This window comes from Papaver somniferum, chromosome 5, assembly GCF_003573695.1.
Source record: "Papaver somniferum cultivar HN1 chromosome 5, ASM357369v1, whole genome shotgun sequence".
NCBI lineage: Eukaryota > Viridiplantae > Streptophyta > Magnoliopsida > Ranunculales > Papaveraceae > Papaver > Papaver somniferum.
In genome coordinates this window covers 158,413,219-158,431,328 of record NC_039362.1, presented here as the reverse complement: position 1 = coordinate 158,431,328, position 18,110 = coordinate 158,413,219, and the positions used below count along the sequence as shown (strand labels likewise).

The 18,110-nt window shown below is 38.4% G+C and overlaps 1 pseudogene; it reads left to right on the top strand.

Annotated features, from left to right (window-relative positions):
• Positions 1-508, top strand: LOC113279936 (annotated as a pseudogene).
• The last annotated feature ends 17,602 nt before the right edge of the window (positions 509-18,110 follow it).

Below are 18,110 nucleotides of genomic sequence, written 5' to 3'. Positions count from 1 at the left end.
ATGGCATTCAAGCTTCATCAATATCAGGTTGTGGGAGGAGGATTAACCACTGAAAAGGACACTCCTAATATTTATAGGATTACTTCATGCCAAGATAAAAAAAATGTTTTAAAAAAATCCAAGTTTTGGTACATTTTGAGGAAGCTTAAAAAAGTTAAAGAGGATCCATGGACAACTTTTGTCTACTAATGAGATTTACGAGAACACCCCAACCAGAATCAAGAACTATGGTATCTGATTGCGTTATCAAAGCCAAACCGGTTACGACAACATGTACAAGGAGTCGCGTGACACTACTACTAATGGAGGTCTAGAACAGATATAGACCGAGATGGCTTCCCCTTCACAGATAGTGTGGTCTCCATGAGAGATCAAAGCAATTCCACAGGAAGGACATTAAGTTCCGGTATTCCAGAAGGTCAGACTACCAACTATGAGATTGAAGACCACATACTAGGCAACAAGACTGTTGGTATTTGTATTGAATATATTTGATTGTTTGGATTGATTTTTGTTTGAAATGGAGATGTGGAAAGTATTTCCTCTCTATCTCTTTGATTTCATAAACTTAAAGATATTACATTCTCTTTCCAAACTTGGTCAATATATATGGCCCAAGAAAAGAGATACATGTGGACCTCCTTTGTCCATACATATTCCCTACACCAAAACAGATGCATTCTAAAATGCATGATAAATAGGCTTGCACTCAACACTTGTGCACAAGATCAAATTTCCATGCATTATAAAATGCATGTGGAACGTTACATTATCTCTTAACAATCTCCTGCTTAATATGTTCTCCAACTCCTAGTAGCTCACGAAAAATTTGAAAATTTACCTTTGGGAAGTGCCTTGGTGAATATGTCCGCTAATTGAGCTTCCATCTTGCAATACTTGGGGTTCTATCTCACCATCTTCAACCGCTTCTCAAATAAAATGGTACTTGAGTTTAATGTGTCTTGCTCTACAATGCTCAACCGATTTTTGGACATAGCAATTGCCGATTTGTTATCACAAAAAATTATGGTTCTTTCTTCTTGCTTCTCTTGAATGTCTTCCATGATTCTTCTTAGCCATACAACATGATATGTAGCTATTGACGCCGAAATGTACTCCGCTTCCGCCGTGGATTGAGATACGGTTTCTTTCTTCTTCGATGCCCATGTAAATATACCCGAATCAAGAGAAAAATCATAACCCGATGTACTCTTCATGTCATCAATACACCCTTCCAAGTCGCTATCACAATATCCAACTAATTTGACATCCAAATTTCTAGAATACATGATTCCAAAATTCATTGTTCCTTATATGTACCTCAACAACCTCTTTGCCGCGCCAAGATGTAGATGGCTATGTGAACTCATGAACCTAGAAAGCATACTTGAAGCAAACATGATGTCGGGTATTGTATGTGTAAGATACAACAAGTTTCCAATAAGACTTCTATAATAAGTCTCATCAACTTTTCTTCCTCCGTCATCCTTCTTGAGTTTCTCATTCACTAGGTGTAGATGTGGGGTTACAACCAAGCATACCAAATTTCTTCAACACCTTTTCGGAATACTTTCTTTGAGAAATTAACACTCCATCTTCACTTTGATGAACTTCTATACCAAGGAAGTACTTGAGCAAACCCATGTTACTCATCTCATATTTCATCATCATTTCTCTCTTGAATTGTTCAATCATATGAACATCATTACCCATGAAGATAAGATCATCAACATAAAATTCAACAATGAGAATAGACGTACCTTTTGTCTTCACATATACCGTAGGCTCACTCTTGATTTTGTTGAATTTTTGCCTTTTGAAGTATCCATCTATCTCACTATACCAAGCTCTTGGTGCTTGCTTGAGGCCATACAAAGCTTTCTTTAACTTGTATACCTTGTCTTCTTCTCCTTCAATCAAAAAACCTTGTGGTTGTTCTACATAGACCTCTTCATGGAGTTCTCCATTCAAATACGCCGATTTGACATCAAGTTGATAAAGTAACCAACCTCTTTGATAATCCATAGCAATCACGGCTCTAATGGTGTCAAGACAAGCAACCGGTGCAAAAGTCTCATTGTAGTCGATGCCGGTTTGTTGTGAATATCCCTTTGCCACCAACCTTGCTTTGTGCCTTTGAACTGATCCATCCACATTGTACTTCACGTTGTAGATCCACTTCACACCAATAACTTCTTTGTCACTTGGCCTTTCTACTTTATCCCATGTATCGTTATCATTTATGACAACAACTTCTTTTTCCATAGCCTTTATCCAAACCGGTTATTTTGATGCTTCTTCAAAATTTTCCGGTTCAACCGTACAATAGTTAAATATTTCATACACAACCTATGCATCTTCTTTGGTGCCGATGGTGGTGATGTTGATGTACCAGTACTTGGAGACATACTTGGAGATGCTCCTTGTCTTGTATTTGGAGGTGTTTGAGGTAGTTCATAAGACCTCTTGTCTTGTATTTTGGACCTCTTGTAGTCCGAATTAGACTTTGGTTTCTTCTACAATGTTGTAGATATTCATAAGACTTAGTTATTGGACTATGGAACCAACCTAATTGAATTAGTAAACCTTAGATGTACTAAAGATAGATAATAAAAAGGCGTATAACCATTAGATAGACTTGTATGATTCTTGTGTGAGCCATTGTGGCTAAATTCTTAGAGTTCTTGTGTGATTAACAGTTAGTATTAAGAACGATCGATTCAAAGGACGAACCAATGGATCGTGGTGAAAAAGCGGGAGTCTAGCAACAACACCCAATATTTCTCTTAGCAATCTGTATGGATAAACTCGAATATACTTTTAAGAGAATCAACAAGACTCGATCAATTAAAATTATATCAACGAGTTTATATCTCTCTCTTGGTTTGATTTACTCAAGAAGGAACTGCGACTACTTGGAGTGGTTAATTAATAAAGAATTTCGCATCCAAAGCCTTTATCATCTCTTAGATCTTTTTCTTTTCTTACTTGGGTGTGCTACTGGATTTCCGGTAGTTACACTCGCAGTCAATATTGCATAACATTTAACAGCAGTAGATACAATAAGTGCAGACCAAGAAGAAGTAGCTATTACTTGTTGTGGAAGACCATAAAGAGTAATATAGTAAGTAGTCAGCCAAAATCAGAAAAATGTTAAGCAGGAGAAAACAACTGCAAATCCCAGCAGATGTCATACACCTCAGATAAGTTGAAGCAAGCAGGTCATACACAAGCACACTCACACAAGATAAATGAGAAACAATAAAGGAGCAGGTGATAGTAATCATAGTCAGCACCATTAGAATGGATTGGATAATCGTATACAAGAGTAACCAAACTCTCAAATTGACGAAAAAAAGGATTCACAAAACTGCAGTATGCCAAAACTAAAGAATATGCCCAACTTCGCAAACTACAACACTATCATCTTGGCCAGCAAACCTGAACTGATTCATGAGCTTCAACTGACATCCAGTAAATAATAGGTAGCAAGACCAAATTGAAGATGCTGCACTTAGCTGAGTCTTGACAGAAGTAAAAATTCTTATCCTTGTGAACAATGAACGTAATTAGTCCAGCAACTTAAAAGTGTCAAAATATGATTACAGTAAAACATCTCCGGAAGAATACTCCATATAAGAATAAAAATTTACGGTCCCGATTTGGGCCAGTTATATTTAAGAATAAACTCCATATTGGAATAAGTCATAATTTCTTCTGGTCCTGTCTTGAGGAACCTACCTGCTTTTTTTTTTTTTTTTTTTTTCTTTTTGTAAGTTAAGTTTATTCAAAATACTAACTTGGGGAGTTAGTAACCCTTACATCAAAGTGAGTAGAGCCATCTAATGCAGCGCTAGAGTCGTCCCTAGCTTTTGATTTATCTACTTCTAAAGCATGATTAATAAAAGATGGAGCAACAAGTCTCCAATTAAGAATGTTTCTAAAGGATTTAGCTTCCTTAGCCAATATATCAGCTACATGGTTTGCTGTTCTTGGCACACAAAAAAACCTAGAAAATTTTGACAAAAAGAAAACTCCCTTTTCACTTCATCCATGATGGATTGGTTCTGCCAAGCTATTTGAGATGGTTTCCCATTCAAATAGTCAAAAAGATTCTTACAGTCCCTCTCTACACTGAAATTTGATAAATTTTCTTCTTTAGCCCATTGAGCTGCTCGGAGTAGCCCTAATGCTTCTACTTCTTCTGGGGATGAGGTTGTGAGTGATCTTGCTCTGCCTTGTAAGAATTCACCTGCATCATTTCTAAAAATTAAACAAAAACCTGTCGGGACACTCATTGAAATTCAAGCAGCATCCAGGTTTAGTTTATTTTGGCAAGCCCCTGGGGTTTGCCATTTACCTTTAGAAAGTTAAGTGTCTTTGGATTTCTAAAGCTAGTTGGTTATGGGTTTGTTGCTGTTGACCGAAAGTTCTATTGCACCTTTCTTTCCAAGTGAACCAAATCTTAGTCATTATAATTCCTATGGGTATTATTGGATTATCTTTACCCATCCATTATTTACAAATATCTAAAAAGGAAGTGGAATAGTTGAAATTTAGATCTACAGGAAAAGGCTATGTAGCCCAAACAGCTTTAGCATAGTGACAGTGTAAGAATAGGTGTTCTATAGATTCTGGTTCATTAAATCCAAAGGCACGGTTAGGAGATATGTATTTCTTAAATCTTGAGAGCTTAAGATTAGTAGAGACCGCATTTTGCAAACATTTCCAAGTAAAAATCTTGATTTTTTGAGATGTTCCTATGTCCATAACTATTTCCAAAAGAAGTATGGTTGTCCTAAGTTATAGTTATTTAAAGTTTTTTTAATTCAATTTATTATACATATATTTAACAGAGAATTTTCCTGATTTGGTTAGGAGCCATATAAGAGAGTTTACTTTACTTCCCATATTATTGTCTATGGAAATTCTAATTTTACAGATTTTCCAAGCTATGTGTAAACGGAAAGAGTCATGAATCAAAGATTCATTCCACTTATTAGTTCTAGGGTCAAAAAGATCTTTCACTATAGTTAGTGAAGAGTTGTTCACTTTTTTGAATTGTCTCAGATTTTCTGTCAAGTGAGGTATCCAATTATCTTCCCAAATATTAACACTATTTCCATCTCCAATTTCCCGTATACTATTCTCCTATACTAGCTTAATTCCTTTGTATATACATTTCCATATCCAAGAACTTGTAGATGGGATTTTAGCTCTGAAAGCTTGAGTTTTTCTAAAATATTTGGGTTTCAATTGGGACACCCAGAGTGCATTAGATTCAGTCATAAGTCTCCAAGCTAGTTTGGTAATAAGAGCTAAGTTAAATTTATGAGCATTCCTAAAGCCTAGGCCTCCCTTACTAATTGGTTTACAAAGACAAGAGTAAGATTTAGGATAGTACCCTTTGTAGTTTGTTTCTTTCCCCCACCAAAAATCTCTTTGAAGGGAATCAATTTTATTTGTAGTCTTTTTTGGTAGTATGAAGCAACCCATCTGATAACTGGCCATACTTGCTAAGGTTGCTTTATTGAGTACCATCTTACTAGCTTGAGCTAGCACTTTTCCTATCCAGCCCTGAACCTTTTGTTCCATTTTCTCAATAATTTCCTCAATTTTTTTTATTTTTGCTCTATCTATGAATAGGGATGTGCCTAGATAAGAGTCTTTCAAGTCTATTTTAATCTTTAGCATCTTACTAATCATCCTCCGATGTTTAGGTTGTACCTTTTTGCTAAATAAAATCCCTGATTTTTCAAAATTGATTAGTTGACCAGAAGCCCTACTGACTTTGTCTATGATCTGTAGGATATTTTGACATTCCTTAAGATCAGCTCTAATGAAAAGTAAACAGTCATCTGCAAAAAACAAGTGAGATATATGGATATTTTTAGGGGATAATTTAATGCCATGAATATCATTCTTCTCTTCACTAGTTAAGAGAAGTCTAGAGAAGATTTCCATACAAATTATGAATAGATAAGGGGTCTCCCTGTCTAAGGCCTCTAGAAGGTTTGAAGTAACGTCCAGGACTTCCATTGAGCAACACTGCTATAGAAGTAGTTGAGACACATTGGAAGATTAAGTTACAAAAGGATTGGTCAAAACCAAAAGCTTTCATAGAAGTGATTAGAAAGTCCAAATTCACCCTATCAAAAGCCTTTGACATATCTATTTTAATCCCCATGCCAGCATGTTTGATGTTCTTTTTCTTAAAGGAATGAATAAGTTCTTGTGAGATAACTATATTATCAGAAATTTGTCTATTAGACAGAAAGGCAGCTTGAAAGGGAGATATAATGGAGTTTAAATGGGGTTTAATCCTATTGGCTATGATTTTATAAACAGTGTTACAAAGTCCTATAGGTCTGAATTGACTAGGGTCTTTAGGTGTTTTTTTTTTGGAATGAGAAAAAGAAAGGTGTTTGAGGGTAAAACTGGTTCTGCTGTTTTTGGTAAATTTGGGTGTGTTGATGAGAAACGAATTCAAACCCTAAACAATGCACTGCACAGGAGTACTTTTAGATTCGAGAAATCAATCTGTGAGACTCTGGCCTAAACCAAGAAATGGTCGTTCCAGATTCAATTCAGTCACAAAGTGAAGGAGAAGGGTTGATCTTAGGGAGGGAAGAGAAGAAGGTGTTTGAGATAAAAATGTTGAATTATAAAGGTATGGATGTTTATGAATTATATCAGAATGTGGAACTGGCTTGCAGAATGTAAGCTATCAGTTCTTGGTGTTTTCTGGATACTTGTGTTGATAACACTTGTCCTTCCTGTCGAAATAGGTCGAAAACCTATTTATAAAAGTCATTTGAGTGCAACCCTGATCTCGTAGGAAGGGGAGGAGGTTAAGTAATGGAGTAATGGAGTCGTGTAACAGGTGGTGATCATTGCATGGTCACACCTTCACCCACTACTCCATCATTGTTAACCGTCCGTCATTTCATGACACGTTCTCGTAATGGGCGCGTTGCACGCCGCACGCTGTAAACCGCCAGACAAATACCCCAGTGAGTATCCCCCAGTTTGTGACATGTTTGATGTCCCGAGTGGGTGGGTCAAGTCATGGGACTTGCCGCAAAGAATAGCATACAGTGCTATTAGGTGAAAAAACTAAGTTGTTTATGGAGTCGATATTCATAAAATATCGCATGTGTTCGATGCATGTAATGCATCTCTTTTAAGCAAGCAGCTCAAAAAAATCGATATGCATGAAGCATCGTTGTTTTGAGCACGATCGAATAAGTCACGGATTGAGTAGCACGACTGGCCATCTTTGGGTGATTGTAGGACCCTATGAATGTGCTATGACTTGGTCGATCATCCCTGTGGAGGATGAATGTCCGGTGATCTCAATGCTGCTTTGTTAGCGTTTAAAAAATAAATCTATGCCATCCAACTAGGCTGACGAAGTTGGATGGCCGTGATCAATCTGCGGCAGTTTTCTACTGTCATTGACGCAATTTTTAGGGTTTTAGGGGCCGCGTGGCTAACCTCTTTTTGGGAGAGCAAATCGAGGTGATGCGTGTTAGTTCGAGCAGGTCGATCGACCTTGTGAAAAGGTGGGTTGCCGGTGAGCGTGCAGGTATCTCCTGGGCCACCTAAAATTATATCTAAGCCACTCGATTTGGCTGGAGAAGATGGATGGCCATGATCTATTTTTGGCGGTAACATATTGTCGCAAACACCAATTAGGTTATGAAACAGACGCGTCTTCCCTATTTCGATCGAACTAATTGATGCGTTAAGGGCTTGTCGCGAGTAGATCGATCGACCAAGGAAGGAGTTGGGACGCCAATGAATACTTTTGTGCTTCTTCGATCATTGGAGATGCGATCTACGCCGTCCAATTAGGCTAGCCAAGTTGGACGGAAACGATCGATTTGCAACAGTTGTATACTGCCGCGACCCAGTTTAGGGTTTTGAATACTTCATGTTTGCTCGAGTTTGGGAAAATGGTTGAGCACCTTATAAGCTTTCCGCAGCTATGTCGATTGACAAAGGGGAGAATTGGGCCGCCAATGAACATGATGACACTTCCTTAATCGTTTGTAGGAAGATCTAAGTCGTCCAACTAGGCTGGCAAAGTTGGACGGTTGTGATGCGTTTTGAGACTCTTTTTAACGGTTTCAGCTCGTTCGAGCTATTTTTATACAACGCGATAACCCATGTTTGGGGTCCGCGTTCGAAGCACTTGTGGCTAAGGGAATGGGACTCGGACGACTAGGGCACTAGTGGGCCCGCCGGTGGTCACTACGGTGATTGCCCAGTTCTGTTAGGAGTAAGCTACGCTTGTTAAATCGTGCAGCCAAGTTGTGTGGATGTGATCGTTTCTGAGACTGATATTAAAAGTCTAGATTTTCTTTAAGAATAAATATGCGTTCGATCACGCTAACTTTAATTAAAAAGTGTGTGAACGCGTTGATCTCTTTGTCAGAGAGAGATGTAGCCTGTATGAGTATTTTGGTGCATATCTCAATACTGGAAATTCGGGAGATTCATGCTACTCTGCTGAGAGTGAACACTTAATCATCATGTCATGTCAATGATGAGAGTTCGGCTGAGAACATAGCACGGAAAATACTAGGCAAATCATGCATTAATTAACAATGCTGGTATAGAATAGAAATCACCGAATATTTGGGATTGCTACTACGCGCACCATTCTGAGTGAATTTTATATACATTGAATTGCTCAATGAGCGAGGAGGTTTTTTGCACTCGTCACTTTTCAAATGGCTTTACCCCTTGCAGGGTGACAACGCATTGAATACTGGTTTTACAATTTTAACCTTGAACTAAAAACCACCATCAACATTAGTCCCCTGCTTAGCACGTAATAGTTACACTATTGCGGGGTAAGCACTAGATGGTGACAAATAAAGATAAAACTTATGAGACAAAGTTAGATGTTACCAGGAGAGATGGGTCGTCATGTCTTTGGAACATGTCACGTTCAAGAGGCGTCCAGGTGAGTGTTCCCCTAGCATGATGTCAGTTGGCCCCAGGTAGATTAGGTATATGGTTGGTTGGGATCTCAAACTATTCATGACGATGTCGTAATCCTCGACTCTGATGTGGACGAGCGTTATCATGAGGAACATCCTTAGAAGGCTACTGAAGCAATTTCTGAAAAAGATGTTGAAGCAGCTCCCAAAGAGAACGTTGATGCAGCTTCCGAGAAGGGTGTCGAAGCGGCTTCCGGAGAGGATGTTAAAGCAGCTCTTGGAGAGGACTCTAGTGAAGGCACCATTGGCCCTGGCATTGACGACACTTATTTGATGTTTAGTAATCTTTTTTCATGCGGCTGAAGCCAGGGCTTGATCGAATAATAATCCCTCATTCATGTTGTAACTTCCATTTGTTATATCACGTGTGTTGTGATTGTACACGTCTGAAGAAGTAATTGCAATCTGGGAGTACTGCGTGCACTAGCTCGCTGCTTCTTTATTCCTTGAAGGGATTTTCCAAAATATGAAAATTACAGATGGAAAAACTTCTTTCAGGGATCTAGGCAAAATGAGATGGTGATTGATAGGTTGTCTCGTCATTGAAGAAGCTGCACTTCAGGGCACGAATGACATTTTCCATAAGAAGCATGTACTGGCTGCTTGATGATTTCTTCCAGTCATCTTGCTCCTTATGATTGCGATGATGATATGCTGGGGATGCTTGTATGGGAACAATCCTCCGGAGCCTTTAAGTGAAGTAGATATGCTGAGAGGCGTTCCGTTGTCGACGTGCCGCTATCAAGTCTTCAAGGACTTCGTTTCAAGCAACATCCTTTGAACCGTCTTCTGAATCTTGGATGGTTGTATGGAATGGGATGCGATGAGCAGTACCCAGTTACACTTCAGAATCGATGGCGTAGATGGACACGGGAAAACATCTCCGATATGTACTTTGGAGTCTTTGATGCACATGTACGTCTTCATGTTGAGAATTTTCTGTGGCTCGTAAAGCTACAACAGTGATGATTACTGATATTAGAAATAAACCGGTTGAGGGATGTGAAGGCATTCTGTGCTGGCAGTCCCCGGGTGTAATTACCCCAAGCTTATTTTCTCTTGAAAGACATACTTCCATTGAATTTACTGGTAATGTGTTGAAGCGGCTTCGGCCTCTGAAGAAATCGCTGAAGTGGCTTCGGGAAAAAGTGCCGATGCGGCTTCGGGAGAGACAGCGTTGAAGCGGCTTCTTCTGGAGAGAGCGTTGAAGCGGTTTCAGGAGAGAGCGTGCGTTGAAGCGGCTTCTGGAGAGAACTCCAGTGAAGGCGCCCTTAACTCTTGATTTCGAAAAATAAGTTCTTCTCGTTCTTCTGAGGCGATACGATATGGCAGATGGGAAAACGACACACAAATAGTGCTGGACGGCAAGTCGTGTTTTCTCCTCATGGGAAAGAATATTGTTTCTATTGTAACATCTCAATGCATGCAACGCTCTCTTCCAGTAATTAAACCCAATGTTGATGAAGATCGTGAGTTGTTGATCATGAGACCGTCTTTGACTCTACGTTGCGTTTCATAGACGTCCAGGCATATCGCTGGTCTTTGACAATACGTCTGCTTTCTTGAGTATGTCCTCGTTTTTGGACATCTTGGAATCATAATGATAGCTTGCTTGCATCTTTGAGATGGGTAGTGTTGAGCAGTCCCCATCCATACTCTTTTGCTTTTATCATCTTTGGATCGTGTCTTTGAGGAGTAGGGAAGTTCCCTCATGCGGATGACTTAACTAACATGTTGTGAAAATATGAAGAATCTCTTGACATGGAGAGTTCGTATGTACCTCTTAAGTCCCGGGTGCGACCTCCTTCGGTAATGCAACTACTTCTTCTATGGGAGACGAAATTCTGAAAGCGTCTCTCACCGATTTTGTTGCCATAAAGCCAGATATGGTATATCTCGGACGTTTTTTTATCATTGTGATAGTCGTGCATGTGGTACTGAGGTTGGAGTTGACGGTTTTGGACGCGAGGATGTTGTATCTTGGTGGTTTTCCTATTGCTGCTTCAGTGAAGCTGCTTACAGAAGGCTGAAGGTTGTATTGCATGTTGGTGAGATGTATGCTTCCACGAATTTCATGAGGCTCTTCATTCCTGACAGGCCTGGTTCTTTCTAGCAGGGCAGGTGCTTTTGTATCCGAGCGTTTAACAGCTTCACGAAGTTCAGAGGATGTATAAAATTGCAGATTCTCCAACATAGCACGATAGATGGGTATCATCCTATTAATGCATAATTCCACCAATCATTGTTCAATCATATTTGGATCGTGACAATCCAGTGCCGGGATTTTGAACCTCTTGACATAATCACTTGGATGTTCATTGTTTCGTTGGAACATCCTTCCCAAATCTGAAAAGGTGATTTGCTCGGATACGAAGAAACACTTCTTGTAGAAAGAGGTTACCATCTCACACAAGTTGGATACGCTTTTCGGTGCAATGTCGTTGTACCAGGTGTACGTTCTCCCGGTAAGTGACTTTGAGAACTCTTTCAAGCGGAGGACATGATTGTATTCGTGCTCTTCTAATGACTTCGGAGGACGAGATATGTGTTCACGAGCATTACCAGTTCCGTCATAAAGGGAAAATTGAGGAGAGGAGTATCCTCTCGGAAGAGAAACTCTTTGCACATCAAGAGGATAAGGAGGCTGATGCTGGTGCAGGTCTACCGGGTTTTCCTTGTCTCGATGCTGGAGAAGTCGTTCGAGATCCTCACGCGTGATGAAATTGGATGGAAGATTCCTTTCCCTTGAGCTCTCAGGAGCAACACGAATCTCTTCATCTATGAATGCATGCCCTGTTGAAGTTCTTGTGCTAAAAGTGTTGAAAGTAATCCTCATTGGTTCTATGGGATGACATGGCTCTTGTGGTAGTCGCTCCAATTAGCGTCTTGAGGAAAGTGAGTACCTCTTTCGGCCTCCTCTGGGTCCTCCGGTCTCTCATCTTGATTGGGAAGTGTCAGTAACTTTAGTAACGATCGGGGCGTTATGCTCGAAGAAATATTGGTGGCGACAGCGGCTCTGGCTCTGGTGATCGTAGGTGTCATATCTAAGGTATTGTCTCGCTGTCGTTCGGGTTGACATAATAGGCGGACCCTTTATTATGATTTGAATATGGGTCGGGCCTCCTTTGTTGTTGTAGATGTACGAATTCTCGGAATTACGCCATGTTCTGGATCTACACGGTTTGTTTATGAAGTAGTAGCGGATATTCCTGACTTTAAACCGGTAGCAGTGGCGGAATAGAGATAAACCTTTTCTTTTGTGATCTCTTCAGGTGTCTCCTTAGGACTCCAATAGTGTTGATATTTGTTGTCGACTATCTACATACTGGAACAACAGCTACACAAATCTTCACTTTGTCTTTGTTGAGGTATTTCTGGCTTGCTCCATATAACACTTGTGTTGTTTGCAGAAAAGGCGGTTGCTTCAACCGGATCTCCAGAGAAGCCATTGCGTTCTTATAAGCAGTAGTCATGTCTTCTTGTGTCTCTACGCGGATCTATGGTCCTTTCATCTGGGAGATTTACTAGTGCTCAGCTATCCAAGGCATTTCCAGTACCATTGCTTGAAAAACATTTTTATGAAGCTTCTTAGCGAATGAAACACCAGAATTGAAATTGATTGTTGAACCTAAATTGAATTTAACGATTGAATTTGATCTAATATCCACCCTTTCGAAATTGAGAAAACTGGAATGCATATTGAAATATTGATTTTGCAACCGAGAGATCAATCTTCCACTGTGGTCGCCAATTGTTTGAGGGTAAAACTGGTTCTGCTGTTTTTGGTAAATTTGGGTGTGTTGATAAGAAAAAAATTCAAACCCTAAACACTGCACGGGAGTACTTTTAGATTCGAGAGATCAATCTGTAAGACTCTGGCCTAAACCAAGAAATGGTCGTTCCAGATTCAATTCGGTCACAAAGTGAAGGACAAGGGTTTATCTTAGTGAGGGAAGCGAATAAGGTGTTTGAGATCAAAATGTTGAATTATGAAGGTGTGGCTATTTATGCCATGTATCAGAATGTGGAACTGGCTTGCAGAATGTAAGCTATCAGTTCTTGGTGTTTTATGGATACTTGTGTTGATAACACTTGTCCTCCCTGTCGAAATAGGTCGAAAACCTATTTATACAAGTTATTTGAGCGCAACCCTGATCTTGTAGGAAGTGGAGAAGGTTAAATAATGGAGTAATGGAGTCGTGTAAGAGGTGGTGATCATTGCGTGGTCACACCTTCACCCACTACTCCATCATTGTTAACCGTCCGTCCTTTCCTGACACGTTCTCGTAATGGGCGTGTTGCACGCCGCACGCTGTAAATCGCCCGACCAATACCCCAGTAAGTATCCCCCAGTTTGTGACATGTTTGATGTCTCAAGTAGGTGGGCCAAGTCGTGGGACTTGCCGCAAAGAATAACATACAATGCTATTAGGTGAAACAACTAAGTTGTTTATGGATTCAATATTCATAAAATATCGCATGTGTTCGATGCATGTAATGCATCGCTTTTAAGCAAGCATCTCAAGACAATCCATATGCATGAAGCATCTTTGTTTTTGAGCACGATCGAATCAGTCACGGAATGAGTAGCACGACCGACCATCTTTGGGTGATCGTTTGAGGACCCTATGAATGTGCTATGACTTGGTCGATCACCCTTGTGGAGGATGAATGGACGATGATATCAATGCTGCTTTGTTAGCGTTTGAAAAATAAATCTATGCCATTCAACTAGGATGGCGAAGTTGGATGGCCGTGATCAATCTGCGGCAGTTGTTTACTGTCATTTACGCAATTTTTAAGGTTTTAGGGGCCGCACGGCTAACCCCTTTTGGGCGAGCGGATCGAGGTGATGTGTAGCGCCCCCTAAGCTAGCAGCTGAATAATCCAAGAGATTAACTAAATAAAGAGGCACTACGAATCTAATTCAAATAGTTAAACATTAAAGTAAGAAATCTGCTACAAAATTTATCCCAAAACTAACCCCGCTCAGAATATATATACATGAACTTCTCTCAAATGATACATATATAATAGTCAATTGGTTTACAGATACAATAAACAACATAATAAACATAGCGGAAGTTAACTAATTAACGGAGTCAACACTTGTGGCTTTCACTGCGCAATTCTGATCTGTCTCTGAAAACTGAAAGTGGGAATAATTAACATTTAACTTCTAAGTAATCATAAACAAGATTAAGAATAACAATAATGTTTTTCCCAGACATTAAATAGTGACCAAGTCACTGAGATACACAAACACGAATATGGACAATATCTTTCTTCAAACAATGTATACTATGGTTGTGCAATTCCGAACTCGCAAATCCATACCTAATCGTAAATATGGATGTCGACAATTCCGAACTTGCAAACTGTCGACCGATATAAGCATAAAAGCTAAATTCATGTAGATATAAATGCGAAAGAGCATATCCTCACAGAAGTAAACAAACATGTATATGGACAAACTCCTTCTTCAAACAATGTATACTATGGTTGTGCAATTCCGAACTCGCAAATCCACACCTAATCGTAAATATGGATGTCGACAATTCCGAACTCGCAAACTGTCGACCAATATATCATAAAAGCTCTAGGTATAAATGTGAAGGACCGTATCCTATATACCACACGTGTAAATTCTTATTTACCATAACAATTCATATTGACATACCTTACAAGTCCTTTCCATTTCATGGAAAGATTCAAAGAATCAACGGAATTATCATAATGCAATTTAAATAAAGCATGGAATGCATAGACAGACAATGCATGGTTTGTTAAATATAAACTTTTGTAAAAGAAACAACAATGGTTACAAAAGAGTCAAATGTATTCCCACCTCTTTTGATGACAAGCCACGCCTACCTCGAGATCCACGATCTGCTGATTCATCCTTTGAATCGATCGTTGTTAATATAGACTAATTGTTAATTACACAAGAAGTCTAAGAATCTAGCCAAAACGCTCATACAAGAATCATACAAGTCTATCTAATGTTTCTAAGCCCATTTGTGGTTTAACACATCTTCATTATCCATCTCTTGCATAACTAAATATTTAGTTATTCTATTAGGTTGGTTCTATAGTCTATTAGCTAAGTCTTATGAATGTCTACAAATTTGTAGAAGAAACCAAAGATTAATTCAGACTATAAGTGGTCCAAGCACTAATTAAGATTATTGGTCCTAAAACCAATCCCATTGGCCTGATCCGGCACGAACCACTAGTCCGTCCCACTACAAAAGGCCTGACCTAACTAAGGCAATCTAACGGTCACTGACGGTCAAATGGGTCAACTAACAGTCAACATCCAAAATCAGGACAAAGTCCAGGTCAAAATGGTCAACTGGCTCAATTCAGTTAACTAGACTGTTTCAAGTAAGTCAGGGTCACATGTGTCTCAGTCAAATTAACCGAGTCAGCAAAGCAAAACTAGTTAGGGATAACTAACATCCTAATTCAATTTCAGTTACAAGAACTCAACAAACTTGATTCTATTCATTTGATCAAAACACAAATAATTCATTCTAACATAATTCTACAAATTCAATATAACTGTAATTTAAGATTACCTTGATCTGCACTTGCAGGCTTTCATTAAGACTTTTCCATAACAGCACTACGACCAACTTAGCCTATACATCCTATCAGCACAACACCATTTGACAAAACTACACACTCAACTTGAAACTCAACAACCACACCTTTCTCGATCAGGCAGTTCATAACCTTCACTCCAATTATAACATCCCTCACAAGGTTCACTTGCAACCTCAGATACATAGACCACTTCACCAACTCTATGAACTGTAACTCTATACATGTTTATTAAATCCATTCTCTCACTGAAACTACCGCCAGACTAAGAATCACATAATCTTCTAAACACTAAAGATTCATCATTCTCATCAACTCCATCACTACTTCCATATCATGTAACTTATACAACCACTACCAACAAACTACAACTTATACTCCTCATACAATTCCCATCTCAACAACACCTGCAACTTCAGAGTCATAACCAAGGCACACTCATGTCCTGCAACAATCATTACACCCCAGATAACATACATACACATACAACCACCATATCAGGATACCAACATCGCTAATCTGCAACTTACATATCTTCATCTCATTCTAATTCAACCACAACAGTTCAGTTCGTCTATACAAATACCATCCATCCCAAAAATACCATCTGTAATCAACTTAACATTCATCTATCTCTTCTCCCTGTGATTTAGCACAACCAAAACAAAGTACATCTCAAGCACATACTCAACAATTCCAATTCATTTCTTAATTCATTAAGAAATTATAAACTTAAAATGAACTTGAACAGATTTACTAATAAGAACAATTACCTTCTTAATAGCAATACCAAACCCTGGTTCTTCATTAGCGTCATGAAAAAACCTTCACCAGCATCTTCAATTTACAAATCCAGAACTCTAACTATCACTTTTAACACCTTAACCTTGATTCAATTCAAACCCTAACTATCGAATTCAATATTTTCTTCAACCTTAAGGAAGAACAGAAACCCTAATTTCTCAGTTCATCTCCAAGACAGATTCAGAATTCCAATTAAACCTTACCCTTGTTTCTTCATCCAACCATAGCTCCAATTTAATCTCTTAAATCTTCAGAACATCAATTGAAACTACAAACCCTAATTCCGACTCTCTGATTCAATCCCCAGTTGTTCTGCTTCCCAATTAACGACCACACCATCTTCTCAATCATCTATCAAAACTACCAGTTGGTTTCCCTCAATCAATTCTTACTCAAACTCTCACAGAAACTCGGTGAAGAAGAACCGAAGAGAAAAAGAAGAGGAAATAAGAAAGAATAATGAAGAAGAAAGAAAAGAGAAACTGAGAGTTATCTTCTGATCTGGGTATAAGGTCGACCAAGATGATGAAACACCCACTATATTTGACACGTGCACCCCAAAGGGTTAAATCCCAAAAATACTATTTTACCCTCCGAAAACAATTGATAAATTATCATCATCTAGTATCTGAATGACACGTGCGAGTAGTCCATTTCTTATCTAGATCCTAGTTAGATTAAATTCTATTAATTAACCTTCGTGTTAAACTAATCGAGTTATTAGCGGCTAATACGTCTCTTGACTAGTCTAATAGCTTTGACGAGATTGAGGGTCTTTACATTCTCCCCACCTTATTCATTTTCTTCCTCGAAAATCAAGCCATCCTTCTGGTCTTCAAAAACTCCCCACTTTATAGAATAACCGCATCTCTTATCTAAGCGCAAACAACATAAACAAAGAACAAACCTATATGGCTCTATTACTAAAATCTAAAATTTATAGCTCTAAGTTCAATTACACTGAGTTAAGTTCTATCAAAATGGAAGTCTAAGTTTTTTACACTAATTTTTATCATATAAAATACTTGTCTCTAATTACAAAGGAGATTCCTACGAATTTATTTCTAAGTGAAATAATATCTATCGGTTTCCTAAAGAATAATACTAAGCTTCTATAATCGGTCATCTCTGAATGCAGTCTCCCTGTCAAAGTTGGCCAAGCCCAACAATGTCTTCCTACGAACATAGAGAACACAACCTTCACTATTTCCCAGTGTTGGATTAATTAAATGCTAACTTATTAATTTATTAAGATTAATTAGTCTCTTAACTTTTATCGTAATTTCTATAAGTCTGATAAATTTATTTCGTAAAATATATAAATAGTTTACTTAGTCATTTGGATTTATTTATTTATTTATTTTACCAATAATAGTAATCCCAATTCGATATTTCGTCAATTTATAATATTGATACATTTAACCTTAATGTAATACCATATATAAAATTTCTAAACATTATCTATTATAAATTTCCTACTAATTTAATTACTCAAATACTTTTATCAACTGTGTCATTATTTTTGTTATTCTTAAGTTGATAGCCCGATTGATACACTAAGCCTTAATCTTCTAAATATAATCCTACATTCACAAAAAGGTTGATATATTAGATTTTATTTATCCATATTGAATCCATATACTCTATCTTGTTAAATATCGGCGTCGGTAATTTAATATGATCTAAGTT